Source organism: Silene latifolia, chromosome 11 (genome assembly GCF_048544455.1).
Source record: "Silene latifolia isolate original U9 population chromosome 11, ASM4854445v1, whole genome shotgun sequence".
Lineage (NCBI taxonomy): Eukaryota > Viridiplantae > Streptophyta > Magnoliopsida > Caryophyllales > Caryophyllaceae > Silene > Silene latifolia.
Window position 1 is genome coordinate 10979788 of NC_133536.1, and position 15302 is coordinate 10995089.

Here is a 15302-nt window from a genome sequence, read left to right on the forward strand (position 1 = left end):
AAACCCTAATTTAGGAATTGGGGGTTTTTATGAGTAGTGTTTGAATGGTAGCATCTGTGTGTTGTATGATAGGAGGAGAATTCGTAGAGGAGCCGTTTTGATACAATTTGTAGATACCGTCTGCGTGTTGTGCTTTCCGGGTAGGATTTCCTACTCAGTATTAGTCCCATAATGGGATATTGGTGATGTCTTTGTAATTAGTTGATTGATATGATGATTGTAATTGTGATTGTGATTGTGGTTGTGTTTGTTGATGGTTCTCGAGATGCGTTCTCGGCTGAGTGGGGTCACTTGCGGGAGTGATCTCACGCCCTAGTTTCGCCCTTCGTGGAACCCGCCACGGAAGGGGATGTGCACATTAATGGACAGGGTTAGCGCTCGTACGATGAGCGGGGCTTAGGTGGGAACGGCTGCGGTCCCCATCGGCAGGATCGGTCCAAAGTGGGATCGATGATTGAGACGGTTGGTTGGCTGTGTGTGTGTGTGTGTGTGTGTGTGGCAGTTCAGCTGTCTGTGTATCTTATTGTCGTTATCTATATTGATTGTGTGATTAGTACTGACCCCGGTGTTGTTTTGTAAACCTGCGGTGATCCATTCGGGGATGGTGAGCAGATATTGAACAGGTATAGAGATGAGTACTGGGATAGCTGGGATGGCCACGACATGACGATAGAGTCTTCCGCTGTAGTTTAGCATTTATTTACATTTCATTGAGAAATGATAGTTTGGAATAATGTATTGTACTTTCAGTTTGGTTTCGAGGATTGTACTTATTCATTAAACTACTTATAATAAATGTTGTTTCTGTTTTGTCTATTTGATTATCACACCTCGGGCGACCGAGATGGTGATGTCTTCATACCTGAGTGGTCCTGGTAAGGCACTCGGAGTATGGGGGTGTTACACACACACAGCCTCACAGCTGTCACAACACCACAACCGTCACAACACAACCACACCAACAACGTCTCCACAACACCCATCCTCCAATGATCAGCAGATAACAACAATTATACACAGTACAATCACAACATCTCCAATTAATTAAACAGAACTGAGTAGGGAAACCCTACCTTAGCAATCAACAAAGAGACGGAAACCGAACAATCGTAAAGGCTCCTCTATGAAGTCTTCTCCTATACAATAACCATATAACACAATCACACATTGCACAATTCCCCCTTATTCCCCAAATTCCATATATACAGTAACCCTAAAAGAACATAAATGACATGGGGAATGAAACTTACCAACAGTAGGATGAGAGATTACACGCAAGGATTACGACAATTGCACACACAAAGAGATTAGAGAATGATTAGGGAGTTATTAGAGAGATCGTAAAATGATTAGGGTTGAAATGACGTTTTAGAAACTGACTTTGAATATAAAACAACCCCAAACACTCCCGCATCAAACCGCTGAAATATTACTCGACAGACCTGATACTCGGTCGAGTATAGGGCATACTCGGCCGAGTATCCTCTACTCGGTCGAGTATTCATCATACTCGGCCGAGTATTCCTCGGCAGAACCCAAACAAACTACACCCTTGACACTACTCGACCGAGTAGGCTCTACTCAGTCGAGTACTTAGCTTATAAAAATCCGTAGTATTACAGTCTCCCCCCCTTAAAAAGGACTTCATCCCCGAAGTTCCAACCCAACCTATAAAACATGGACACCTAACACCAGCTCCACTAACCACGCTTACTAGATAACATATACTCTCGATATTGACTCCATAATATTATCGAATAACCACAAAATAATGTTGCCAATCTTGTCTCACTTTCATAACACCCAATAGCACTCAATACCAAGACAATCCACAAAAGAAGATCAACCATCAAAACGGAATGTTACATTCTACCACCCTTAAAAGGAACTTCGTCCTCGAAGTTTACTCACACTCATCAACATCATCATCCAGCTGCCAAAACTCTCGAACTCATAAATATCATCATCCACTTTTATCAACACTATCGAAAATTCTCACACTCCTAAACATCGAACTACTACAAGCACATTTAACACTATCAACCACTATATGTACCCATCCATTCCTTATGCTACACCAAGACTCTACGTCCAATAATATTACGACATGCACAACCCTCAAACGCTCTTTGCCGCATCCTAGTCCTCTTAAGACACATGTTACGTCCTCGTAACTCACTAATACTAGATCCTTAGCTATACCTCTCATTATCTTCATCACCACCACATGTGAAAGATACCCGCCTATAATCTAAACACTTACTATTCCTATATCCAAGGCTCTCTTACTTAAACAGTTCTCATACCTCAACTCATTCTGCACTCCATCTAACCAATACCACACAATCCTGATCATAACAAACACTCTAACTCTTCCACATTACTGCAACACGACATACCTCTCTATATAAACTATATAAAACTCTTATCGCCAAAAGCATAACTCACGATCCACACTTGTTACGTACACTCACACTAGATCCTCAAGTTCATTTCTTTCATTACCGCAAGACTCATACATAACTTAACAGGACACTAATTACCCAACACCCTACACTCACTGTCTCAACAAAGGATTATGAACCACCTACATATATCAGATCATTACCACACATGTTCTACGAATCACTTGCCATTACCTTGTCTACCAAAGCCTCATCTAGAACAAGATCAAAATTACTGTAACAACCTATCCCAACTGTGTCCCATCAACAGAATATCACTATACCATGACAACAACGAAAATATATACAACTCTCTTTTATATCGTACTCTACCCTCATTCCCAAACTGAAACTGGTAAGAAACATCAACAAACAAAACAACAGTCTACATGTCTAACCAAAACTCACAAGAAACAACAGCAACAAAACAACAATCTATGCATAATGGTCCAGTACTTTGAAACTCAAATCGTAACCACCCCGTATACTCCACCACAACCGGTGACGCATCGCAACAACACCGCCACCAACAGCCGCACCACAGCGCGAAAATGCCCGCATCACAACACGAAGTACCGTGCCCGGATCACCACCCGAGGCACAACAACCACATCGATAAACATCACACCCACATATAATTCCCACAAACACTGATTCAGTATAACTCTCCGGACAAGAAAACTTACTCAAAACTGCTTTACTCGATCATAACACAACATTTTATACGGAATAAACATACAAGAATATCATGCATATCATCCATACCTTTTCACGGAATAAACATGTATCATCAATACACATACGATTTTAACTATCCATGCCAGATCAATCAAATTATTACCTTTTGAACCTTATTCTATTAGATTGTCGTACCCAACATATATCACAAACATTCATATAACAACTTTATGACTATCACATCATACCGCTTCTCGTGAGGTCAGAACCTCACACAAACATTTATACACATCATAGACCCATAATCACATCCAACTAGTCAATCCTGATCACGTAAGTTACCACTTGATAATGAATACCTCTCATCCGGACTTAAATCAGGTGCATTTCATAACATATCCTCTCATACACACAATTATCACCCCTCCGGCAAATGTAGCCATAACATTAGTGCTCAACTTCCAGCGAGCACCTCATATATCTACATCTTATACTCCCTCACAACCAAACATACTAATCACCTCCACAAAATCAACCTCATTAGAACAATTAACTTCCCTAAAGTAACATCATCCTCAACCACTAGTGACAATACTATGACGCCAATATCCTTTATGTGACCGCTCTCTCACTATCACTTCTTTATATCATAGTTTATCTCCTCTTTTAGTTATCATCCCATATAACGAGCATTCGATCCATCGACAAAATTTTCCTCAACATTATTAACAATTCTATCCTCTATCGTATCGTCACCTAACTCTCCACCAAAATCTCAGATCGCGCAAGCACTATACAAGATTCTTTTTCCCTTAATACCTCGAAACTCATGGCTAACATGTCGTCCTGCTCTCCTATATAAGCATTAACTCACACTCTCTAGTGAGGCTATCGCACATTTCCATAATTTCCTACCTTCATGCTCCTTACTCCGGTCAACGTTCTCTCAACCTACTTTCATCCCTCTTTCCTCCTTTTTACTCAATAATACCAATTAATAATTCATCTCCTTTCTCTTTCTACCTAACTCTTTAGTAATCCGATTACCTTCTTGTTACTCCATAACTCAAATTCCATTAATTCATATCAATATCTTATCATTCTTCTTATCATTTATCCTCTCTCATCTTGCTTCTCACTCACGCACCCTTGTCACATCAAGTCTACACACTAATGGTTACTCTTCCATTAGTCGTATCTCCCTTTCGTATCTCTAGGAAACCAAAAATTTACCTCATACCGTTAATTTCCCAAGGAATTACATACTAGGCTCACCTCTTGATATTCCAAATTTCCAAACTCGACTACTATCTACCCATCGCGGCATAACTCGATCTCACTATACACCATTTGTTTTCATCCCTCTATAACGGCCTTTTCTCACATATATCCTCAACCAACACAATCCTAACCGTCTCTCTCCATAAATCCTTACACATACCACTATGTCACTATTCATATCCCTCACCTCAATCTTTCTTTCTCACATTTCTTTACACCCACATCACCCTTGCTCAAATATACTTACTTTTATATTACACTACACACAACTATATCACTCACCATACCTCACAAGACATGCTCTTTACCTCAATTAGTTCACATTCTTCCCTTTCTTTTTTTTCCACTATCTCTCACAACCACATTAACACATGTCTTCCTTATCCAACACATGTCCCTCATAAGCCGGCATTCTCCATATCATAACATCCGGTAACTTACGTATCAAGACCGTCACATATATAAAAGAATGCGTTAAGACTCAAAACATACGTGTGCACATACCCCACGACTCAAAACAAATGTAAGAACATAGACACCAACTTAAAAATTAAGGTGAAAATATAGCCACCGACTCAAAATAGCCGCCCACTGAGGTACTCAGTCGAGTACATAGCATACTAGGTCGAGTACAGGATACTCGGTCGAGTAACTATATTACTCGGCCGAGTTTTCGACTCCAGAAGCGAACGTAATTATCACAGAGGATTACTCGGTCGAGTATTAGGAATACTCGGCCGAGTAGCCCTTACTCGGTCGAGTATTACTTTACTCGGTCGAGTACCAACACAATTCTCAGCATCGTCCAGTTTTCGTAAAACAGTCATATCTATCTCGTTACTTGGTCGTTTTGAGCGTGTGACCTATCGTTAGAATCGTAAGAAGACAAGATATCACCTTCAATTGAAATTACAGCAATATCATTTCTAGAACTCAACTTATAACAGTTTTAAGACAACCCTTCCATAATCGATCATCATACAAATCAAATTTTCCTAAACCAAAACAATTTGAACATGCATAAGGCAACAACAACAACTCAATACTTCAAGAAACCAGTACACAAGTGAACTCTTATCATACCCACATGAAAATTAGACACGACGTTCATGTATATAGACACTTGCCCGTAACCATATGCTACTACCAACAATCAAGCATTAACATCATCATGTTCATATGCACATGTACCACTACCATACTTCATGCTCAAGATTGTATTAAACGGGTAACATGATCACATTCTTCATGCTCAATATCAATCAGATACAAATTCACAATTCACCTTTCATATTTTACCATGTTCCAACACTTAACACGCCAACATATTCATGCTCATAGTTTAACATCAACAATCCTCGATGCATCTTTCAACAACTATCACATTCCACTTCTTTCATCATTTCATCCAACCATGCACAAGATTCAAACTATAGATATCAAACTCACATGACTCAAACATACAACAGTTTCCCCCCATGTGACCGGCTTGAGATCGTAAGGGCCTTAATGCGACTTCAGGACGTCTCCCAAGTCTTTGCGGCAGCTCCAAACAACTCTCCCCGGGTTCATTTTATTTAGAATCCCTAAGTTCATTGGGTTCATTTGTTTTAGGTGCCGGAATCGTCGGCTCTGATACCACTTTCTAACACCCCCTCATACCAAGGTACCTTACCAGGACTACCCCAGCATGAAAGGTTGTTACCATCTCGGTTGCCCGAGGTTAGTATATATCAAAAGCAACAGTCCAAACACATTTATTAATGTACGGTAATTATAAAAGTTACATAGTCTCCAAAATCTAATAAACGAATTATCCAAATGGCAACAACTACCAAAACAATAACTAAGGCTCGTGGTGGTGTCGTCTAATCCAGCGTGGTGACTCTACCATGACTGCCCCAAGCTCAATAAATGTATCACCTGTCACAATCTGCTCACCATCCCCGAATGGATCACCGCAGGTTTTACAAAACAACAACACGGGGTCAGTACTACTCAATCAATATAGAACAACAAACAATACCACCATCTGATCATCGATCTCACACAGTAACCGACTACACACCGAAGTGTGTAGCCCTACCAGATTACCCATCGCAACAGGTAATCCTCGCCGCCAGTGGGTGACCGCAGCCCATCCCCACCTAGTCCAGCTCATCAACGAGCGACTAACAATCCCTGTCCCTTGATGTGCACATCCCTTCTCGTGACGGGTTCTACGGAGGGCTAACTAGGGTGTGAAGCCACTCCCGCAAGTGACTCCACCACAATCACACACACACACACACACAGCCTCACAGCTGTCACAACACCACAACCGTCACAACTCAACCACACCAACACCGTCTCCACAACACCCATCCTCCGATGATCAGCAGATAACAACAATTATACACAGTACAATCACAACATCTCCAATTAATTAAACAGAACTGAGTAGGGAAACCCTACCTTAGCAATCAACAGCAGTACGGAAACCGAACAATCAGAAAGGCTCCTCTATGAAGTCTTCTCCTATACAATAACCATATAACACAATCACACATTGCACAATTCCCCCTTATTCCCCAAATTCCATATATACAGTAACCCTAAAAGAACATAAATGACATGGGGAATGAAACTTACCAACAGTAGGATGAGAGATTACACGCAAGGATTACGACAATTGCACACACAAAGAGATTAGAGAATGATTAGGGAGTTATTAGAGAGATCGTAAAATGATTAGGGTTGAAATGACGTTTTAGAAACTGACTTTGAATATAAAACAACCCCAAACACTCCCGCATCAAACCGCTGAAATATTACTCGACAGACCTGATACTCGGTCGAGTATAGGGCATACTCGGCCGAGTATCCTCTACTCGGTCGAGTATTCATCATACTCGGCCGAGTATTCCTCGGCAGAACCCAAACAAACTACACCCTTGACACTACTCGATCGAGTAGGCTCTACTCGGTGGAGTACTTAGCTTATAAAAATCCGTAGTATTACACTGTAGGTCACGGGTTCGAATCCTGGCAACCTCAAAACCCCTCAAAAACTCGAAGTGGAACCACAACACACGGTACGAGGGAGCCGGTGCACAATTAACCACTCTTCAAGCCCAATGGGCATTTGAGTGAGGGAGCGTAATAAGAATATTTATAATAGTTGGGCCTCAACCATCACCTTAAGGTTTTGGTTGAGATGTAATAAGAATATTTATAATGGTTGAGGCCCAACTATTATAAATATTCTTATTAGCATCATCATTTTGACGGATTCACAAGTGGTGGCCGAATTTTTGAAAAACAACCCCCCACGGCTCATTCCCGTTTAATTCAAGTTTGTAAGTTGTTCATTTGGGATTCGCCTTGGAAGGTGGAAATTCACCATGTTTATTGTGAGGCATGCAAATTCATGTGCAGATTGGTTGACAAATCAAGGCGTGGTCAAGGCTCAATAAATTATTATTGAGATGAAGGATATGGCGCATAAACTTTTCCGTCTGACCCTAGGAAGTGTTTCTTGGCTAATTTTTCTGTTTTATTTTCTAGTTTGGGTTAATCCCACTTCTTTTGACCAAGAAAATCATATTCTCCCAAAACAACGATTCTCAAAATTTCATCGCATGGTCTAGTGTATTATGTTGGAGATACATATTTTTGAGAGATTTGTTTTGCTTTTCTTAAACTAATAGAGAAGAGAAATGTCTTATTACGTGTATGTTCTGTAAGAATTATCATATTAATTCTCTATTATGTGGACCTAATTACAGACGTCAGTCACTCTAATAGATAATAGCTAAATATGATGTTTCGGGTTTTTAGTCGGAGTAATTGTGGCACCCTTAAAATTTAGCGTTATCTAATTACTTAAATGCGTAAATTCTACAGAAAAACTGGTAGGATATGTTTGTAAATGGTTCAACTAGTCAAAAACCTGCAATTTCAAAAAAATTTCTTCCTAAACCATTCACAACCAATCCAACTCAAGAAGAGTGTCAAAAACCCTGCAACAGCTGATAAACTAATTTACATATATAACTAAAGACGCGGAAATATAAGGATACAAACCAAAAATAGAAAAGGGAGACATATGTCCCTTCAAATTATATACAAACCAAAAGTGTAAAAGGTTTACTAATAGAATAGCCAAAACTAGGTCCAAGGTTCCTTGCTCACTAGCCCGTCTGTGACCCCAACTAAGCATCAACAACCTGTCAATCGCATTTTATACAAACACGAAAGCCACAATTCAGTGGGGAGTAACTTCGAGTCCTCCCAGCCACGAATCGTCAAAATTGATGTAACATGTAATGTGACACGTAGTAAAACATGTAAACTATATGATAATTCATCTAATTTCCAAGCACCCTAACATATGAATGCTATATTGACTAATTTAACTATCATGTGAAAAATTTAACAAATTGTAATCCAAACTCTATCAACCATAGCCGGCTTGCATCTCACCTTCTATGATTCATAGAATCATCAAACAAGAAAGGGCAATATATCAAAGACAGGCATAAGTTCTTAGTACCGTCAATAGTCACTTTGTAACTCGAGTCTATACCACGAGGTAGGGAAGGTAATCGAACCGGTATCTTGGCTCAGCGGTTAATATTAATAAAACATGGCCAAGAGACAACACAACCCTAGCCTAAAATCTGCGCAGACCTAGACATGCGGATACACACCACCGCACCCAAGACCCACGACTTTTTTTAAAACAAAGTGAAGTGAGTACCCTAAGGACACCACCGAAGGGTTGGCTAGTACTTAAGCTGACCCCATACTATCAAAATAAGTACCTGAGGTCATGCCCCAACTTGGATATAAATCCACTAGTCAGGAACACAAAGGCTATCAAGCAGTGAACATATACTCGTCAGAGACTATAAAGACCTATCTATGATGAAGGCCGAAATACTCACCTAGGACCTAGTCCCAGCTAGTCCCAGCTTGAATATTTTAGCCCACACCACCCAAGACTCACCACACAAGTCAAGTAAGACACCCACTTAACCATAAGAGGGCAAAAAGTCCTACTTACCAACATAAATTCTAACATTCTATCATGTGAAAGGCTATATAATTGTCTATTCAGCATACAAATCCAACAGTGTCCTCACTAAGAATTCAATACTAATTTCTAATTCTAACAGTAGTAACCATATTAAAGGCTTCAGGGAAAACTAGGGCCATTTCTACAATACAAGTCACTATTAAATTCAATAAGCTATACATGTGAACTAAAGCTTGATAAATGGCCTAAAACAAGAAAAGGCCGATTATCTAAATCATTCAACCGAATTTTTACCCGCAACCCTGACCTGCGGACAGTACGGGTCAAATTGCGGTGACCAATCACTCAATTAATCGACATCGCATCACCAAAGGGACTAAGGCTCGATTTTCGGCACAATCAACAAAACATTACAATTATCGCTAATAAATTCATTTTGTAAACTATCCTAACATGTGATAACTATTAATATAAGCACAATTTTTCCATTAACATAATTTTTGTTACTAGTATGCTTCAATTCAAATTACTACCCTTTTGTTACTTATACTATTCTAATATTAATTAACCCGAAAAGACCAAGATTGTACGAAAACCCGCGAAACAAGCACGGACCAACCCGGGCCAACCCCAAGACCTACTATGGATCGTGATCTGCCGTGGGCCTCGCATTTTGGCCGTCCCCTACACCACCATTATTTTCCATTTTTGTTTAGTAAAAGACCGTCTGAACATTAATTAATCGTCCCCAATTCAACTTTGTTAATTTAAACTAACAAAAGGCATAATTTAAGCATAGTTTAAGCATGCATGCAACAAATTTATCATGTGAAAACTACTATTCAAACAAAAATCACCAAACATACAAAAACAACAAAGATTGTGACGATAATTCGTCGAGTAACTCGAAATATGTTACCTTAAGCTAGAAAAAAGAGCAATTAGCACCTCAAACCCAAACCCTAACTAGCAACTATCCGCTATCTTCGATAATATACGAGTCCCCAAACTCGTCTTCCAATCCTTCACCTAAATAAACAATTAAAACACAATAATTATGTATATAAACCGAATTTCCGAAAATTGGTCTTAAAACAACTTCAAGAAAACTGAAATTAAATTATACCCAGTTGTAGATCTCGGCGAGGGGATTCCGGAAAGGTAAATTTCGTGAAAAACCGATAAGAAACGAAGAAATTAGGGCGATTTTAGCTAGAAAAGGAACAAAAATGGTGTTTTGATCTTTTTAGAACCATGAAGAAGATGAAGGAAGGACTAAAACCAGAAAAAAATAAAAGAAGGGGGAGGGGAGCCGGGTAAGGGAGAAAGAAAGGAGGAAAGGAAGGTGCAGGATTTTTACGAGTCGGTTTTGACTCGTTTCAATAATAATTAAATCCGTAAGTCAAATGTAAATTCCGTCAAGACCAAAGTTTTTAAACACGAGATTACAAGAAAATCGAATATTCATACTACCCATTTCCAAATTCATTTACCCAACGTTCAAAAGAATTGTTATTTTCCCCCCAATACGCCCTTATTTCGAAATAAAAAGTTTTACACGGTTTAAACTATTTTTAAACATTTCGAAACTATCAAAATAAATACTTTTCTTCAAAATATAATAAAATTATATTTCTTTGAATTATTTTTACTTTAATTACATTAAATATCAAATTTTATTTGATTAATAAATTATTTTCAAAATATATTAACGGTCCGAAATTACGGGGCGTTACAATCACCCCTCATTTTAAAAAGTTTCGTCCTCGAAACTCAGAAGGAGAAATTATAGTTATAAGAAAATATAGGTATCTTTTCAATGAAACGGTGATACTCTTGTTGATCATACAAGAACATCCATATTCATATCAAGATATAAAAATATTCCTACACCAATAAATGAGAAAACCCATTATTGGGACGTCACCAACAACGAGATTCAACATTCACTAATGTTAAAACCATTGAAAATCATAAAAGCATTTTCAAAGTTTTAGTTTAAAATTCTATAGTAAGAATACTATCTTTACCAATATGATTAAACACGGCTTAGTACTCGGAAAAGAGTAAGAAAAGGAATACCTTACGAGAATAATTCAGGATATTTAGCTAACATAGAAGCTTCAGTCTCCCAAGTCTCTTCTTCGACATTTCCACAACGCCAAAGAACTCGGACTAGAGGTACAACTTTGCTCCTAAGTTGCTTATCGGCTTTTTCAAGAATCCGAATTGGCCTTTCTTCAACCACCAAGTTAGGTTCCAATTCAAGAATCTCTTCTTGGATGATATGGCTAGGGTCACTAATATACTTCCTCAACTGAGAAACATGGAAGACATTGTGAACCTTGCTCAGATTTGGAGGCAATTCTAAACGGTAAGCAACTGGACCAATCTTTTCAATCACTTGAAAAGGTCCAATATATTTAGGGCTCAGCTTCCCTTTAACGCCAAACCGTTTCACCCCTTTCATAGGTGACACTTTAAGGAATACTTGATCATCAACCTCAAAGGAAAGTGGTCGACGACGGACATCAGCATATGATTTTTGACGGTCCTGAGCGGCTTTCATCCGTTCCCGAATGATCTTAACTTGTTCAATGGACTCTGTCACCAAATCAGGACCTAACATTGGAACATTTTGGGTTTGATCCCAACAAACTGGAGTACGGAATTTTCTACCATACAGAGCTTCATATGGTGCCATTTTAATGGAAGCTTGATAGCTGTTGTTATAAGAGAATTCAACCAAAGGTAAACATTTCTCCCAAGAAGTTTGGAAATCTAAGGCACAGGCACAAAGAAGATCCTCCAAGGTTTGAATTGTTCTCTCAGTTTGACCATCAGTGGCGGCGTGAAAAGCAGTGCTCATCAATAGCTTACTACCCAAGGCCTCCTGTAATGCAGTCCAGAAACGAGAACAAAATCGAGGGTCTCGATCTGAAACTATATCTTTAGGAACCCCATGATAGCGCACTACTTCATTCACATAGGCACCAGCTAGAACTTCTAAACTCCAGGTTTCTTTGATGGGGATAAACCGAGCACATTTAGTCAATCGGTCCACAACCACCCAAATAGCATTCTTCCCAGTTGAAGTCCTGGGTAGAGCCATCACGAAATCCATGGAAATAGACTCCCATTTCCAAAGAGGAACATCCAAGGGTTGAAGCAAACCCCCGGGCTTTTGATGTTCTATCTTTACTTTCTGGCAGGTGAGGCATTTACTGACATACTCCATAACTTCAATTTTCATCCTAGGCCACCAGAATTGCAATCTCAAATCTTTGTACATTTTGGTACCTCCCGGATGAATGGAGTAAGGAGAAAGGTGTGCTTCATCAAGAACTCTTTTTCTTAAATCAGCGGCACTCGGAACATAGATTCTACCATGATAACGGAGATACCTATCATCATCAATCTTACAATCCTTAGCTTGCCCAAGTTGAATTTTAGCTCGAATGGATATGAAAGTAGGATCATTAGGAAGGCAAGTACGGATCTCACGGTGGAAGTCAGGTTCAGCTGACATGGCATCAAGATGATGAGAGCCCCTTTTTACAAGGCTTACTCCTAATTTTTGAAGTTCTAAAGCAAGTTCAGGAGGTAATTCTCGAAAAGAATTCAAAGAATGACAAGATTTTCTGCTAAGAGCATCAGCCACCACATTAGCTTTTCCTTCATGATAAATTAGATTGACATCATAGTCATTCACCAATTCTAACCATCTCCTTTGTCTCATGTTCAGCTCTTTTTGGGTAAAGAGATATTTCAGGCTCTTGTGGTCAGTGTAGATGTTGCAATGGACTCCAATGAGGTAGTGTCTCCAAATCTTCAAAGCATGTACTACCGCAGCTAATTCAAGATCATGAGTCGGGTAGTTAACTTCATGAACTCTAAGCTGTCGAGAGGCATAAGCAATGACTTTCCCTTTTTGCATCAAGACACAACCTAAACCATGCTTAGAAGCATCACAGTAAACATCAAAGTCCACTCCTTCTTCAGGTAAGGTCAACACCGGAGCGGTAGTCAACCTCTTTTTCAATTCCTGGAAGGCATTTTCACATTCTTCAGACCACACAAACTTAGACTCTTCTTCTTGGTGAGTCATCGGCATAACAATCTTTGAAAAATCCTTCACAAATCGCCGATAGTAACCCGCCAAGCCAAGGAAACTACGGATTTCAGAAACATTGGTTGGACTTTTCCAATCAACAACGGCTTCAATTTTGGCAGGATCTACCATAACGCCCTCTTTTGAAATGACATGCCCAAGGAAGGTCACTTTAGGTAACCAGAATTCACATTTAGAGAATTTAGCATACCATTTTTCACGGCGCAAAATCTCTAGAATAACACGAAGGTGTTGGACATGTTCTTCTTCAGATTTAGAATAGATCAAAATGTCACCAATGAACACCACAACACATTTGTCAAGGTGTTCTCTGAACGTACGGTTCATCTGATCCATGAATACAGCTGGAGCATTGGTCAAACCGAATGGCATCACCGTAAACTCGAAATGACCATATCTCGTACTGAAGGCAGTTCTAGGAATGTCAACTTCTCGGACTGGAATTTGATGATAGCCCGAACGAAGATCAATTTTAGAAAAAGTAGAAGCACCTCGGAGCTGATCGAAAAGATCATCAATTCTAGGAAGAGGATATTTATTCTTGATGGTAACTCGGTTAAGTTCACGATAATCTATGCATAATCGCATAGATCCATCCTTCTTTCTTACAAAGAGAACAGGAGCACCCCAAGGTGAATAGCTAGGTTGAATAAAACCTTTGGCAATCAAATCATCCAAATTGAGTCTTGACTCTTTCATTCAGACGGTGCCACCTATAAGGAGCTTTAGCAATAGGGCCGGTACCAGGAATAAGATCAATAGCAAATTCAACTTCCCTTTCAGGAGAAATTCCCGGTAGCTCATCAGGAAAAACTTCGGGAAACTCACATACTACAGGAATGTTCTCTTTAAGAGGCAGAGAGGAAGAATTTGAAGTAGTCACCATACACAAAAAGGCTTGATGACCCTTTTTCATTGCATTGACAAACTTCATAGCAGAAATTAGTTTAGTACCGGTTTGTCTTTTAACCATTTGATAAGACACACGGTGACCTGAAGGGCTTGTAAGAATTATTTTCTGATCTCGACATTCAAATCGAGCATGAAAAGTATGTAACCAATCCATGCCCAAAATGACATCAAATTCTTCAAGTGGAAATTGGAAAAGATTTGCTGGAAATATAGATCCCATAATAGAAATAGGAACTTCCGGATAGATTTTAGAACAGGAAAAGATATCACCAGAGGGTAAGGATATAGATGTGCTTTCTTCTTGTGATGATTCAAGTGATAATTTATTGGAGAGTTTTATTGAAATAAAAGATAAAGAGGCACCCGTATCAAATAGTACCAAACAAGGAACATCAAAAATAGAAAATGTACCAGTAATGATATCGGGATGTGCCTCAGCTTCAGCTCGGCTCATAACAAAGATACGGCCCTTCGGCCTCACTGGCCTCACTGGGGCGCCAGGAGTAGTAGGAGCCATCACCTTCCTCTCCGGGCAAACATTAGCCTTGTGGCCCGGTTTGTTACAAGAAAAGCATATAATAGGATCAACGAAGCATTTACCAGGGTGTGCTGGTTTCTTGCAGTTATAGCACACTCGGTCTTTAGTACCTTTATTGTCATTAACAGCTAAAGATTGACCACCCCGGTTAGCTTGCACATTTGAAACAAATCTCCTCTTGTTTGGGTCAGAGGGAGATGAGATGAACCTGGGTGAAGGAGTAAAGGGTCTAGAAGAGGGATATAAAGGCCTCTTGCCAAGATTAGAACTAGTTGCACGAGCTTCATTTTCAATGTC

At 39.5% G+C, this 15302-nt stretch overlaps 1 long non-coding RNA gene across 1 annotated transcript; it reads right to left on the reverse strand.

Annotated features, from left to right (window-relative positions):
- Positions 1-8414: 8414 nt before the first annotated feature.
- On the reverse strand, positions 8415-10456 carry LOC141612702 (uncharacterized). The gene is made up of 2 exons (XR_012529157.1): positions 10343-10456; positions 8415-8611 (listed from the first exon to the last, which is right to left on the reverse strand). It is a non-coding gene; the product is annotated as an uncharacterized LOC141612702 (long non-coding RNA).
- Positions 10457-15302: the final 4846 nt, after the last annotated feature.